The 13,940-nt window shown below is 44.2% G+C and overlaps 1 protein-coding gene across 7 annotated transcripts in view; it reads right to left on the reverse strand.

The window, feature by feature from the left end:
• Positions 1–13,940, reverse strand: part of STXBP5L (syntaxin binding protein 5L) — a 451,312-nt gene that overhangs the window by 274,552 nt on the left and 162,820 nt on the right. Inside the window, exon 1 of one of the 7 annotated variants that reach the window (XM_089772232.1) lies at positions 13,092–13,511. The exons of 5 other annotated variants lie outside the window; for them this stretch is intronic. The gene's annotated coding sequence lies outside the window, so the exon portion shown is untranslated. Of the gene's footprint in view, positions 1–13,091; positions 13,512–13,940 lie in introns of those variants that run through there. One more of the 7 variants, XM_089772229.1, reaches the window with a different exon arrangement.

Raw genomic sequence — 13,940 nt, forward strand, 5'->3', positions numbered from 1 at the left:
GACTAAGGAGAGTGACTGTGTAATACCCAGAGGAAAGTCTTATGCAGAAGTTTCTCAGTGAATCGACAGAGCTACTGATTAGAAGTATATAAGGATCCTTCTTACCGGGGCATCAGTGGAGATGAATCAACAGACACTGAGGCAGCGCATGCACCACCAGATCTCCAACCTCTTCCAGCTACTATCAGGGTTGGCCACCTGATAAGTATGCTTGTGTAAGTATGCTTGAAAAGGGGAATAGAATATACTGCAATTACATATAAGCGATCTTAACATCTTTGTTGATATATATATATATATATATATATATATATATATATATATATATATATATATATATATGGAATAAAACTAATATAAGGACACTACTGTCATTGTGCCCTCAATCCTTCAGCTCTTCTCTATAAGATCCCTGGAGTGGTCTGATCACCCATTCCCAAAGGGACAGATTTGTAACAGTGGGCGTGAAGAAACCCCAATCTTCCCCACCAGAGCAGCTCACTGCCAGTGGAGTGGGCAGAGGCTGCCGAGCCTGAGCACGCTTGGCCCTGAAGTGCCCCAGCAGGGGTCTACTGGGGCTGAGGCACTGAGGTCCGGGTGTGGCTCCGTCAGGTTTTGGGTTGGTCCCATCCGGCCCCCTGGCAGTGGCAGCTGCACCAGCTGTACTAACAAGCGTTCTGGAGGTTGCACACCATTGGAATCTGGCCCAGCTACCCACCGGCAAAGCTCCTGGAACCACCTATGTGCCCTGTTTGGGGGGGGGGGGGGGAGGAAGGAGGAATCTGCTGCATCGCGAGGAACAATGGTACGGAGTCATTTCTTGGTCGCTTCTTCCCTGTAAACCAGTGTCTCCATCAAGTAACAAAATGTCTGGCAGGGCTTTCCGGGACATTTCATGACTTGATGGGGATACCAGGACAGAGTGTTTAAATTCGGGACTGTCCTGGAAAATTTGGGATGTTATGGTCAGTGTAAATATACACTAAGGACAGCTCCATACTTGACGTCAAGATGCCAAAAGGAGAATTTGCTCCAGGCCATACATACATTATACTGACTATGCACAAGACAATGTAGATAGATACTCATGGCACAGATTGTGTTCCTTGAAGTCACCAGGGAACTTCTTGAATTTATTTAATAATTCTGTAAGCAGTGTGATCCCTGCTCAAGATGTAATCCCTGCTTCCTAAGTCAGGATATCAGGAATTTGTGGCACAGGAGAACGGTGCCACAGATGGGTGAATCTATTATCTATATAACTTGGTTCTCCAACATAACATTTTTTGAAAAGTAAAGATGGCAGAAGGGCAATAAAATCTGTGAGATTCTTACTAATAAAATATTAATGTTAGGAACTTGAGTTATCTATCTGCTCCAAGATAGAATGATGGTATTTCCATGGACTATGGAAGCTACTGAATACTCAGTACTTTTCAAAATCAAGCCACTTATTTTAGGCACCTAAACCAGGACTTAGCAGCCTACCATTTCTAAAAATTTTGATGTAGAAGGAGGGTGATAGTTCCTGCATATTTTGTCTGATGTGTGTAAAGGCTCTGAGTTTGCAAAGAAACTGTTTTTCCATTTTTTAAAAGTAAAATTAAATGGTAAACTATGAAAAATTGAAAGCAAAGAACATGTAAAATGAAGTAAGAATTTTACATGGTATTTACAGCAAACAGAAAATACTTCCTGGGCAGCTTCAGTTCACAGAACTGGATGTAAATGTTGCTATATAGTATGTAAATGTTAAATTAACACTCATCAGACCTACCAAATTAAAAGAAGTAATTCACACCATAGTCACTGAAAAATATAGGTAGGGGGCTTTTTAAATTCGGTTACAGTAAATGAAAACAAAGCATGACATTGTCACACTATTCCCAACTCTCCGGAGCAGAAATACAGTTTAGAAGTTTTATTTATCCAATATTGTGATTCTCTTGAGCCACACATATGTTCATCTGATATTCAGACACATTACACCGGAGGACTCTATTAATCAGCCCCATCATTCTGTCATTGATTAAACCCTTTCCATACAGTTAAATTTTAGTTATCTTAGCTAACACAACTGTAAATGTGTAGATACTACACACACATTTGATGCCAATTGTGTGAAACACTGATGTCCTGTTACATTAAAATTTATATGCGTGTTAGTGAACGTGTTAAAACATGACTAATTACACTGGTCTACAATTTTTTCAATGTCGTCTGCTTCAGAGATAAAATATGCTATTTAATATGTATTTTGATGTGCTAAATTCAAATATGACAATTAAAACAACTGATTGGCTACTGTTTCCAAGATATTTAAGTTTTTACATTTTACATCTATGTATATTGTGTAGATAGTAGAGTTTTAATCATAAATTGTAAACCTAGGTCTTTTCATGTGTTTATGGTTGCTTTACATGATAATATTTCACCTGTCCTGTGTTTGTAACACTTTAAAAATCAGCAAAAGGGTTATATAAATAAAATTTATTATTAAACAAAAGGCAAAAAACTATTATGTATATAGTTTAGTCCTATTCAGGGTCTACTCGGCGCTTCTTGTCTTGTCTCCTGTATTCATTAAATGGAGCATCTCCTGTCACTGTCCAGCAATAGTCTGCAAGCATTGATGGGCTCCATTTGCCCCGATAGTGTTTCTCCATTGTTGCAATGTCCTGGTGAAATCGCTCACTGTGCTCGTCGCGAACTGCTCCGCAGTTCGGTGGAAAAAAATCTAGATGAGAGTGCAAAAAAATGTATCTTTAGTGACATGTTGCAACCAAGGCTTTTGTATGCCTTGAGGAGGTTTTCCACCAACAACCTGTAGTTGTCTGCCTTGTTGTTTCCGAGAAAATTTATTGCCACTAACTGGAAGGCTTTCCATGCTGTCTTTTCCTTGCAACTCAGTGCATGGTCAAATGCATCATCTCGAAGAAGTTCACAAATCTGAGGACCAACAAAGACACCTTCCTTTATCTTAGCTTCACTTAACCTTGGAAATTTTCCACGGAGGTACTTGAAAGCTGCTTGTGTTTTGTCCATGGCCTTGACAAAGTTCTTCATCAGACTCAGCTTAATGTGTAAGGGTGGTAACAAAATCTTCCTGGATTCAACAAGTGGTGGATGCTGAACACTTTTCCTCCCAGGCTCCAATGGCTGTCGGAGTGGCCAATCTATCTTGATGTAGTGGGAATCTCTTGCACGACTATCCCATTCGCAGAGAAAACAGCAGTACTTTGTGTATCCAGTCTGCAGACCAAGCAAGAGAGCAACAACCTTCAAATCGCCACAAAACTGCCACTGATGTTGGTCATAGTTTATGCACCTCAAAAGTTGTTTCATTCTGTCTTAGGTTTCCTTCCTGCATGACCAACTGGAATTGATGGCAAAACATTGCCATTATGAAGCAAAACATCCATGACTTCTAGGAATAACATGATGCAATTCATATAATGTATGACGCAATACCAGCTTCAGATTGCATCATTCATTGTTTTGCCTAAAAAGCAAGTACTGTCTAAACCCAGTCATAGATTTATTCATAGATCCAGTCAAAGATGTATTTTAGTCATTTCTGGTTTAAATTGAGATCCCTTCCCTTTATAACTCACTTATCCTCCGCCATTTGCAAGTCAAGGGTCGTATATACTGACCCAATAGCATATCTTGAAAACTAGAGCCAATCAACAATTTTAAGCATCATTTTCATTCTCAGTGACCCAGAATTAGTAAAGTTTGACTACATTTATTTCAGAAGCATTTTGGCTGTAGAGCAATGTTATTTGAGTGTATTAAAACCCAATAAGGAGCAAGTATTTCCTAAAAGAGACAGTTAGAGAAAAGTTTTTCCCTTTCAAACACACAGGATATAGGCTATAATGTCTTCTGCGACTCCCATTTACCCTTACATTTCTCAACTGAAGGCGAGCCTACTGTGCTGATAAATCCAGTGTTGATAACCAATAGAAGGACAGATCCTTAGCTACAGTACATCAGCTGAGGAGCCAGCCTAAACCTGTGCAGTATAATTTGCCTCTATTGGCTGCAATTCTTTACTGTTTGACAGAATAAAATAGACTTTGGGGTTAAGTATCAGCGGGGTAGCCATGTTAGTCTGGATCTGCAAAAGCGACAAGTAGTCCTGTAGCACCTTATAGACTAACAGATGTATTAGAGCATAAGCTTTCGTGGGCAAAGACCCACTTCGTCAGATGCATGTACTGGAAATATCCAGAAGCAGGTATAAATGTGCAGGCCAGAATCAGGCTAGAGATAACGAGGATAATTCAATCAGGGAGGATGAGGCCCACTCCTAGCAGTTGATCTGGAGGTGTGAATACCAAGAGAGGAGAAGCTGCTTTTGTAGTTAGCTAGCCAATGGCCAGCTAACTACAAAAGCAGCTTCTCCTCTCTTGGTATTCACACCTCCAGATCAACTGCTAGAAGTGGGCCTCATCCTCCCTGATTGAATTAACCTCGTTATTTCTGGCCTGCATATTTATACCTGCCTCTGGATATTTCTACTACATGCATCTGACGAAGTGGGTCTTTGCCAACGAAAGCTTATGCTCCAATACATCTGTTAGTCTATAAGGAACTACAGGACTACTTGTCACTTTGGAGTTAATTATGCAGGTATTTAGGAACAGAATCAAGTCAGCTCATACACCATGATTTTTTCAGAAGGTTGTCATTTAAATTTTTAAATTAAAAACTCGAGTATTTGTGAACTTTAAGATTGATACTAGACTATGCACGAATACCAAGGAACGGTACAATTAAAAACATACATATAAAAGTATAAAACTGATAATCCAAGAGAACAGATAATTATACCCTCAAAATTCACTTCCATAAATGTACACATATAAACCATCACATTGCATAGAGATGGAGTTACAAGTAGCTAGAAAAGAAGAAGGGGGTCCTGAAGCTGGACGTGGGGGGTTCTCACCATTGCTGCTCTTATCTTGAGTCTGTCTTCATGATATAAATCAGCAGCACAGGCAAGAAAACATAAAAAATTGTAGGTTGAATGCGCTGAAGCCACCTCAGCCTGGCAAGGGATTATGTACACACAAAAAAGAAGTGCTTTAGAGTGGGCCACTTGATCTGTGCCAGTCTCCAAAGACTTGTTCGGGGCATCTCAAAAAGCCAGAGGCAGGCAAAAAGAGAAATAAGGAATGAGGAAAGCATGGAAGAGAAGATCAAGTTAAAAAATTCAAGATACCAATTGCTGAGAAGGACAGCTGAGCAGAGCTGCAGGCTGTACAAACACAGGATGATGCCTGCTAGAAGCTCTCTGATAGAACTGAATGACAATCAAGACTTCCCGGGGTGGAGAAATAAGTCTAAACTGAAAGAATTGTAGAAAGAGCTTGTTTTGTGAGGGATCCCAGCAGAAACATCCTATTTAACACAGAGCTTTCTACTCTCCAGAAAAATGCTTTGAAACTCTAGAGAACAGGTAAGGAGTCCATTAGCAGTTGAGTATCTATACTACTTGACTTAAGACTTCGGATCTGGGTGGAGAAATGGTCCTTCAGCCTGAAAATCATAGGTTTAGACAAACTGATACCAGAAAATAATGCTGCAAACACTGAGGCCTGGTCTAAACTAAAACTTTACATCAAATTTAGCTGCATATGGTTGATTTTCTAAGTGAGCATCCAGACTACAAAGCCTGTCGCATTGACTTCAAGGGCCACTGAAGTAAATTTCAGTACTCCTGCTTTTCATGAGGAGCACCACTATTCCCTAACTTGCATGGTCACAATTACAGCAGTGTAGACACAGCGTTGGGTGAAAGTTGAGGTTATTGGCTTTGAGAGGCCTCCTGAAGTTCCCTGTTCCAACCTGAACTTGTGCTGCTACTGCTCTCCAGGTGAACAGAAAAAGCCCCAGGAAAAGCTGAATTGCATTTCCCATGTGGCCAATGTTGCAAGCACATCTCAGAGTGAGCTCACCATGCCACAGGTGAACATGACTTTGATCCATTCCAGTAACACTGCAATGACTTTGAATACCTCTGTTCCCACAGGCTCCAGCTTCCCGGGGCACAGAAGAGTGCCAGTGTGGCGTGTCCAAGAGATCTTGTACCTCATCGAGGCATGGGGAAATGAATCCATTCTCGCCAAGCTCCAAACCAGCAAGAAACACACATTTACAGCAAGAAACACACATTTACAGCAAGATTGCAAACTCCCTGGTGGTTAAAGGCTATTTCGGCATGCCTAGGAGTACTGAGGCAAGATCAAGGAGCTAAGGCAGTCCTACCACAAGGTGAAGGAGGTCAACAAACTCTCTGGTACAGCACCTCAAACATGCTGCTACTACAAACAGCTGGACACAATTTTTGGGGGGAAGGGGTCCAGCCAGCTTCCCTAGCATGACTGTGCAGTGCGGCCAAGACATGCCTGGAATCAGCAGGAAGGACAATGTGATGGCGGAGGAGGAGGAGGAGGAACCAGACCTGTTCATGATGCTGAAGCCGGTCCCCTCTTCCCAGGATATCTCCCAGTCCAGCACCTATCCCTAGGAGGGAACTTCTGGTGAGTTCACAAACTTTTTCTAACTACAAGCGGGATATGAGGTGTGGTACAAGGCACAGAACAGCTCATTAATGTGTCTGCACATGGAGTAGGAGTCTCGCCTGCTCATCTCCATGAAGCTCTCAGATAGGAACTCTTTAATTCTTCTCACAAGGTTTTTGGGGAGGCCAGTCCTCATTCCATCCTCTGCGGTAGGACACTCTCCCATGCCAAACCACCAGCAACTAGTCTGACATCACTGAACCACAAAGCAGCATAAGGCCCAGGTTTTGGGCCACATTCACTCAGCATCCATTTCCGATCACTTTATGGGATTTGGAGAAGACTGATATTTCACATGGCAACCTGGATGAAGGAGATGGGGAAGTTACTAGCACTCTCCCCGGGAGGTCATGTGCCGGACACAGCAGGAAGCTGCCTTTTCCCGTCCTCTCTCTCCTGCCTGAAGGCTTCTGCCCTGGCATGCCTCTTGCCTCTGAGCTCAATGTCCCCTGATGCTCACCTGAAAAGTCTGCACACCTGCTGTAAAGTTCCCACTTTATAGCAAACATTTGGCCTTGCACGGAACACATCTCCATTGTCTTTACAGAAACCTTTGGTGTAGGCTAACAGATTAGGGTTAGGCTTAACAACATATCTCCTGTAACGTCTGCCCTTGGAACTTTTCACTGTAGCCAGGACAGCAGCCATCTTGCAGTGTACTCCCCCTCTGACAGCATCTGCCTGCCAGCCTCAGATCCGCAGACGAACGCAGACAAGGGAGGACATGTTCCAGGAGCAGATGAACTACATGAACTCCCTTGAGGAGGAGATGCAAGCAGATCACCTAGACCAGATTGTGAAATTACAGGAGAAAAGAGCTGCCAGGGAGCAGCAGAACACCATGTTTGCCTCCCTGACCACTGTGATGTAGTGCCTAACTTCATGTCTGGAGAGGGCCTCCTCCTAGAACCTCATCTGACACCCTCGGTCCCTCCTCCCCCAGCCCCATTGCTTCCACTCCCAGGATTGACAGGGGCAGCCAGGGCAACTGTACATTCCAAGACCTTGGGAGGCAAAAACCAGTCCCACAGACATTCCTGAACACCTTCGCGTTCCTAGTTCTTTTATTTCCTTGCTATTTTCCCCAAATAAAAACTCCTGTTTGAATAATGGTCTCTACTGCTTAAACTGCAGAGGTGGGATGGGAGATTAAAGGTAAACACAGGAAATCCAGGGGCAACTTTGAGAGCCACAGGGAAGAGTCTCAAAACTGGCCATGCATAAAACTGTCCTTCAAGGCCTCTCTGATTTGCACCGCCCCTTGCAGTTGCCCTCATCATTGTGCCAGTGTCTAGCTGCTCAAACCCTCTGGCTAGGTGCTCTGCCTCAGTCCCCTACACCCTACCAGAAAAGTTTCCTCCTTGCTCTCACACAGATTATGGAGCATACAATAGACTGCCACCACAAAGGGAACATTGCATTTGCCAAGATCCAACTGAGTCAGGAGACTCCTAAACCTATCCTTTAAATGTCCAAATGCACAATCAACCAACCAGCATTCTGAACTTGCTCAGCCTGTTGTTGAACTCCTCTTTGCTCGGGTTCAGGTTGCTCATATACAGCTTCATGAGCCATGGGAGGCAAGGGGTAGGTTGGATCCAAGGATCACGATAGGCATTTCCAACGCTCCAATTCTGACTTTCCTGTCTGGGGAAAAAAGTGCCACTCTGTGTATTTCTGAAGAGGCAGGAGTTCCTAAAGATGTTGGCATCATACACCTTTTCCTGACCACGCCACAGTGATATAGGTGAAATGGCCCTTGTGATTCACCAGTGCCTGCAACACCATGGAGAAATACCCCTTGTGGATTATGTACTCTGCGGCAAGGTGTTTGGGGATAAAGATGGGGATGTGTGTTCCTTCTATATCTCCCCACCGCAGTTAGGGAAACCCATTGCAGCAGAGCCATCCATTATGGTATCCACATTCCCCAGAGTCACCACCCTCCATAGCAGAATATTATTGATCGCCTTGGCTATAGGTATAACAGCAGGCCCCACTGTAGTTTTACCCACTCCAAATTGATTCCCCACTGACTGGGATGTTTGGCATTGTCAACTTTTATAAGGTAATAGTCACACACCTCGACAGCCACAGAGAGTTTCATTCGGGTTTTCTGGCACCTCAGAAAGCCATTTGCAAAGTTCTAAGAACGAGGCCTTGCATATTTGGAAGTTCTGCAGCGACAATGCAGTCCCACCAGTCTGAGCTTGTCTCACGACACCAGAACCGGCATTGCACTATGTCCACAGGATTGACTGGTGGCTGTGCTAGCATCAGCGCCAGGCCTTGCGTGAGCCATGCCTCCATTCCAGGCCGAGCTTCATCCTCATTCTCTTCCTGAAGGAGTACATGCATATGCTCTCCAAATACTGCACCCTTAGGTGCACCATGACACACATGAGCATCACAATGATTTGCTGTAAACCAAGCTCCGTGCCTGCACTGCTCTGGCATCTGCTCAAGTAACCAGGACATAAAAAGGCACATTTCCTCCCACTGATCTCATGCGAGGGGAAGGGAGGGGATTAGACAAGTGCATTATGGGATGCTGGTAACATGAACTCATGACTACTCGCTGCACAGTTTTGGTTCAGTGAGCACCATAAGCATAGCCCAGAATGCAAAGCTACCCATGGTGCATCGCCCTGTGAGTCGATGGAAAGCTCCCTAATGGGGATGCACTAGTTTGGACTCCATTCGATTTTTCCTCAGTGAGGACACTGACCTTCAACTTCTCAAAATTGGGTGCCCAGAAATCAACCATAGTAGATTCAACCTTCTCCCGTAGTGCAGACATATCCTGAGAAGACTTAGTCAGAGCTACTAAGATTACTTGAAGATTGTCCTGTCTCTGTTTCCTAATAATCTTCCACAAAGGAACAGAAAGGTTTAGCTGATTTCTCTGAGAGTGTTAGCTGATGACCTTCCTAGGTAAGGGGAAAACAGAACATGTTTTATTTGGAATAAAATATGTGTGTGTAAACAGGCATATGGCACCCCTCTCCACTGCTTGGTTTATATGATTTCTTCCTCTCTGTCTACAGGCCTCAAAATCTAGAAAGGACTGATTCACACCTATGTGACTCCCCTGCAAACTGGTAATGTAGAAGAGTTGTACTTGGCACTTCATGGGTGGCACATCTCATAGGCAGAAGGTTGTGCCTCCCCAAATGGGCTGGTGAGGCCCTGTCCATGCTCCTTCCCAAGCTGCCTCCTGCTTGCCCTTCCCCCTCCCCCTTGGCCCTAGCTCAGGGAGGCTGTTCCTCTTCATGCTGCTAGGGCTGGGACAAGGTAGCCGGGGCTTAAAGTGGCTGGGACCACACAGTGCCTAGGTGCTGCGGATGTCATGAGCCACCCGCCAGCCCTGCACTCAGAGGCTGGGGGAAGGGAGGGATTGCACACCTCCTATCCTGCAAACAGGGAGATGGCAAGTCATCTCACCAGGCTGTCCAGTGCTCCAAGGATGGGTGGGGTGAGCAGGCAGCCATGGGGACAGGGTTATCCAGGCTCCAGGTGAGAGGCAGGGCCAGGTGGGGTCCAGCCAGCCATTTACCTACCACCCATACCCACAAAACCCCTGCAAGAGATGAATTAGGTCAACTGGGCCAAAACATCAGTTAGACTGTAAAACAGGGGTGGGGAACCTTTTTTGGGTTGGGGGGCTGCTGACCCACAGAAAAATCAGTCGTGAACTGCACACAAATGAAAGCAGAAAAAAAAAACCTTACTGTGGCCCCCGACTGAGAAAGAGAAAGACACTCCCCACATTTTCCTTGCACTGGGGGGGGCTCAGCCTAGTAGATTTTGTGCACTCCAGCCCCCCGGGGGAGTAGCAGGTAGTGAAGCACCAGCATGGGCTCCCAAATGCTAGAGAAAGGCACTGAGCCTCGGGGACCAGATCCAGCCAAGCTGAGGGCTGCATCCAGCCCCTGGGCCTCAGGTTCCCCACCCCTGCTATAAAGGGGTGAAATCTAAAGCTGGAAGAAGCAAATGCAAAAGGTCATCTGTGAAGTAACAGGCAGGCCTTCTTTAAAGCCAAGAAGCTTAAAATAATGTGAGAGGGAGCAGCATGGATGAAGCATAGTCCTCCCACCTAAGGTAAGTGAGAAGAAGAGAAGATGAAGTATGGGAGGAAGAAGTCCTCGGGGGAGAGCAATAAGAATTTTCACTGTCCACTCTAGTGCTCTGGACTGGAACCAGAGTAGTTAGTGTGGGTCTGAATTCTGCTACCACCTGCTTCAGAGAGGTGGCATTGATGGCAGAGTCGCCACTGGAGTGACAGAGTCAGGGCAGAGGGCTTGAACACTGCCTGATGCTGCTTGTGGAAAGGGACTTTCAAAAACACCCCCAAAGGTTAAACAAATTCTGAGTGATCTGGCCAGAGGGTGAGTCATGAAGTTCTTAAAGTCAGCAATGGAGGTGGACAGGGAGACGGAGGGCAACCGCCTGACAGAGCTAATCCCTAGAATTGCTGGGGGTAGCACCATACAGTGGTAAGTACAGCACCTCTCTCACAATGCACATTAGATTGTTTCATCTAATATATAAAGGAGAATGTTTGTGCTCTAATAACTTGGACACTATAAGACCTACCGCAACCAAACTTTCTATGGGATAACCTTTCCTCCAGGAGAAGGTTTTAAGGTACTTTTGGACCCGATTGAGCCTGATCTCAACCTGTAAAAATAAAAAATAACCTGCTGCACTGCACTGCAGGGGCAGCCCCACCCACCCAAGGTCACGTGCCCACTGCCTGCAGCCCGCAAGCACCGTCCAGGACTCGCCCGACACACACAACGGCTTGGGCATCCACCCTGCTCCCCCGCGGCTACAGTTACCAAGTAGTCTTACAAAAAAAACTGGTGTGGGGGGGAGAGGAGGGGTGGGAGAGTGGGGGGGGGGGAGGAACCAGCTGGGAGAGAAGCAGGGCTGGCCGGGAGGAAGGGGGGGCTGGGAAGCAGGGCTGGTCGGGAGGGGGGCGAGGGCAGTGGGGCTGGCTGGGGGAGATCGGGAGGGGATGGCCGGTGGGAAGCAGAGCAGGTGGGGGAGGAGATTGAGGGCAGGAGCTAGCCAGGGAAGATCTGGGGGGGTGGCCAGCAGGAGTGGAGCTGGCCAGGGGAGATTGGGAGGAGGAGAACTGGTCGGCAGAAAGCAGGTTGGCGGGGCGGGGAAGCGAATCAGCCGGCGGGGAGCAGGACTGAGCAACGCCAGGTAACTCCAGCTAGTAGGATATATGTTTAATATTCTAGAGGAAGGTAAATGCCACTCAGAAGTCTGCTGACCACATGCCCTGTAAAGAAAGATTCTTCTCAAATCCAAATTTGCTGTTCAGTTGAACTCTGCATATGAGAATGATCTAGTTTAAACATTAATCTCATTTATACTCCGGTAATTGCTCATTTTTCTTGTAACCTAGAAAATTAAAATCAGCTTGAAAAAAAAAGAGAACTCTCTCTAGCCTATAAATAACAGCTTCAACTATGATGCTGACCCTGCCAAAACCAGGCTAACTGTAAATTCCCCAAATGCATGTTTATATCTAGTACTGAAATACAGAAAATATGGATTTTAATTCCAATAAAATGCAGACTGCTATTCAATGATCACATCGCACAGCTATTCATTATCCCTATTTAACAGTGATGTATGCCAAAATCACACTGACAATCCAAAAAACAAACCACGTCTTCCTCTTCAGTAATCCCTTCTAATTTTCAATATTTGTATTCACTGCACACTGAATATTTGACAGATTTATTGTTAATTCTATAGCAGGATGATGATGGTAGCAATAGCAGTAAACTGGTCTCCTACAACATGGGAAATACAAACACACACAAACAAAAGGAATTGCCAAATAGTGATTTAGGGCTCTAAACAATTTTATCTGTATGTGTAGTTACTACAATAGGCTTCAGTGGTTGGCATTTTAGCAAATCAGCAAAACATTAGCCAGCTGGAGTACAAAAATCCAGAATAAAATTCACTACAGATAAAGCATAAGATCCTTTACACAGGTTAAGAAGGTTTAAATTAATGTATAACCTACACTCTTTTAGAAGGTAAAATCAATTAAGGCAAGTCAAGATATGCTATATCTGGTAACTGCAGTTATCTTCTAGAAAACAGCTTCATGATGGGAATATCATAGAACTCACTTGGTGGTGTGGAATATCATAAGTGAATATCCAATGATGTAAGTAAAACAAAAAATTCAAACTAGTACTCTTATTCATTTACTACCCACAATGTGGTCTATGTCTCTCAGTCAGATGTACAAAAATAAAATCCTGGACCCCAAATACTTTACAATCTAAGAGTTAATGTACCAGTTAGGAAATGGAGAAAGGGGAGCATGAAATAAAGTGATCATGGGTGGAGATAGGTATACTTGTTAGTTCAGTATTATGATTCTTTATTTTAATTTTGTTTCAAAATGACAAATTACAAATATTTCCTTTCCCCCTAGACCTCTCCAAATTGCTCTCTTACCTTATCTTCTGCCCACCTGCACACACAGGGGTAAGAGCTCAGTCAATCAGAATATTCCCTTGAATTTAATTCAGAAAGTCTCTAAAGATCAGCTTTGAGAAAAGAGAAAGAATGCACTTCCGACTGCAAAGTACACCTGGCAGTTACACAGATCCAAAAGCCAAATTTAAAAAGAGAGGTTAAAGTCTCAGGCTATAAGAACAAGGGGAAATGTCCTTCCATCCTGGCAATGTAATTATTTTGTTTTAATTACAATTCTGTTCTAAACTGGCTGGAAGGCTAGACAAATTTTGATACTTGAAAAGAACACAAGGAAAAATTAAAATGAAGAAAAAAGAAGCTTATATCTTGAAGCCCTCAAGATGCCTACCTCACCAGTGTGGAGGCAGGAAAAGGGAATAAGGAAATTTGTGTGCAGCCATCTTGGTCTTGTTAACAAAAAAGCAAAAGTCAGGCTAAGTCTGTGGCCTGACAATGCAAGATCTGTAATTAGACGCTGCCTTTGCCTCTCGCCTCCATACGGAAATAAAAATAAAATGGGAACTCTGGCAGGAACCTTAAAATAAGGACCATCTGGGTAAAACTAAATAACTGTTAGCCATTGGTGTTTGTAATGAAAAAAAGACTAATTGTTATTGTTATTATATCTAATAAACAGTATATAAACTGCTTCATAACTGCTTGTATTCGAAGATCTGCCTCGGAGGGTGGGGGGGGCTCCCCCCCATCCAAACCAGTTTTTCCCTTGCTGCAGCTCGTAATAAAACTGCCTCTGGCTACTTGTTGCTTACAAACTCAAAGTAAAAACAATGTTTTCTTCCACACCAGTAAGCCAAGTACATAAATTAT

Source organism: Pelodiscus sinensis, chromosome 1 (genome assembly GCF_052426305.1).
Source record: "Pelodiscus sinensis isolate ZL-2025 chromosome 1, ASM5242630v1, whole genome shotgun sequence".
NCBI lineage: Eukaryota > Metazoa > Chordata > Testudines > Trionychidae > Pelodiscus > Pelodiscus sinensis.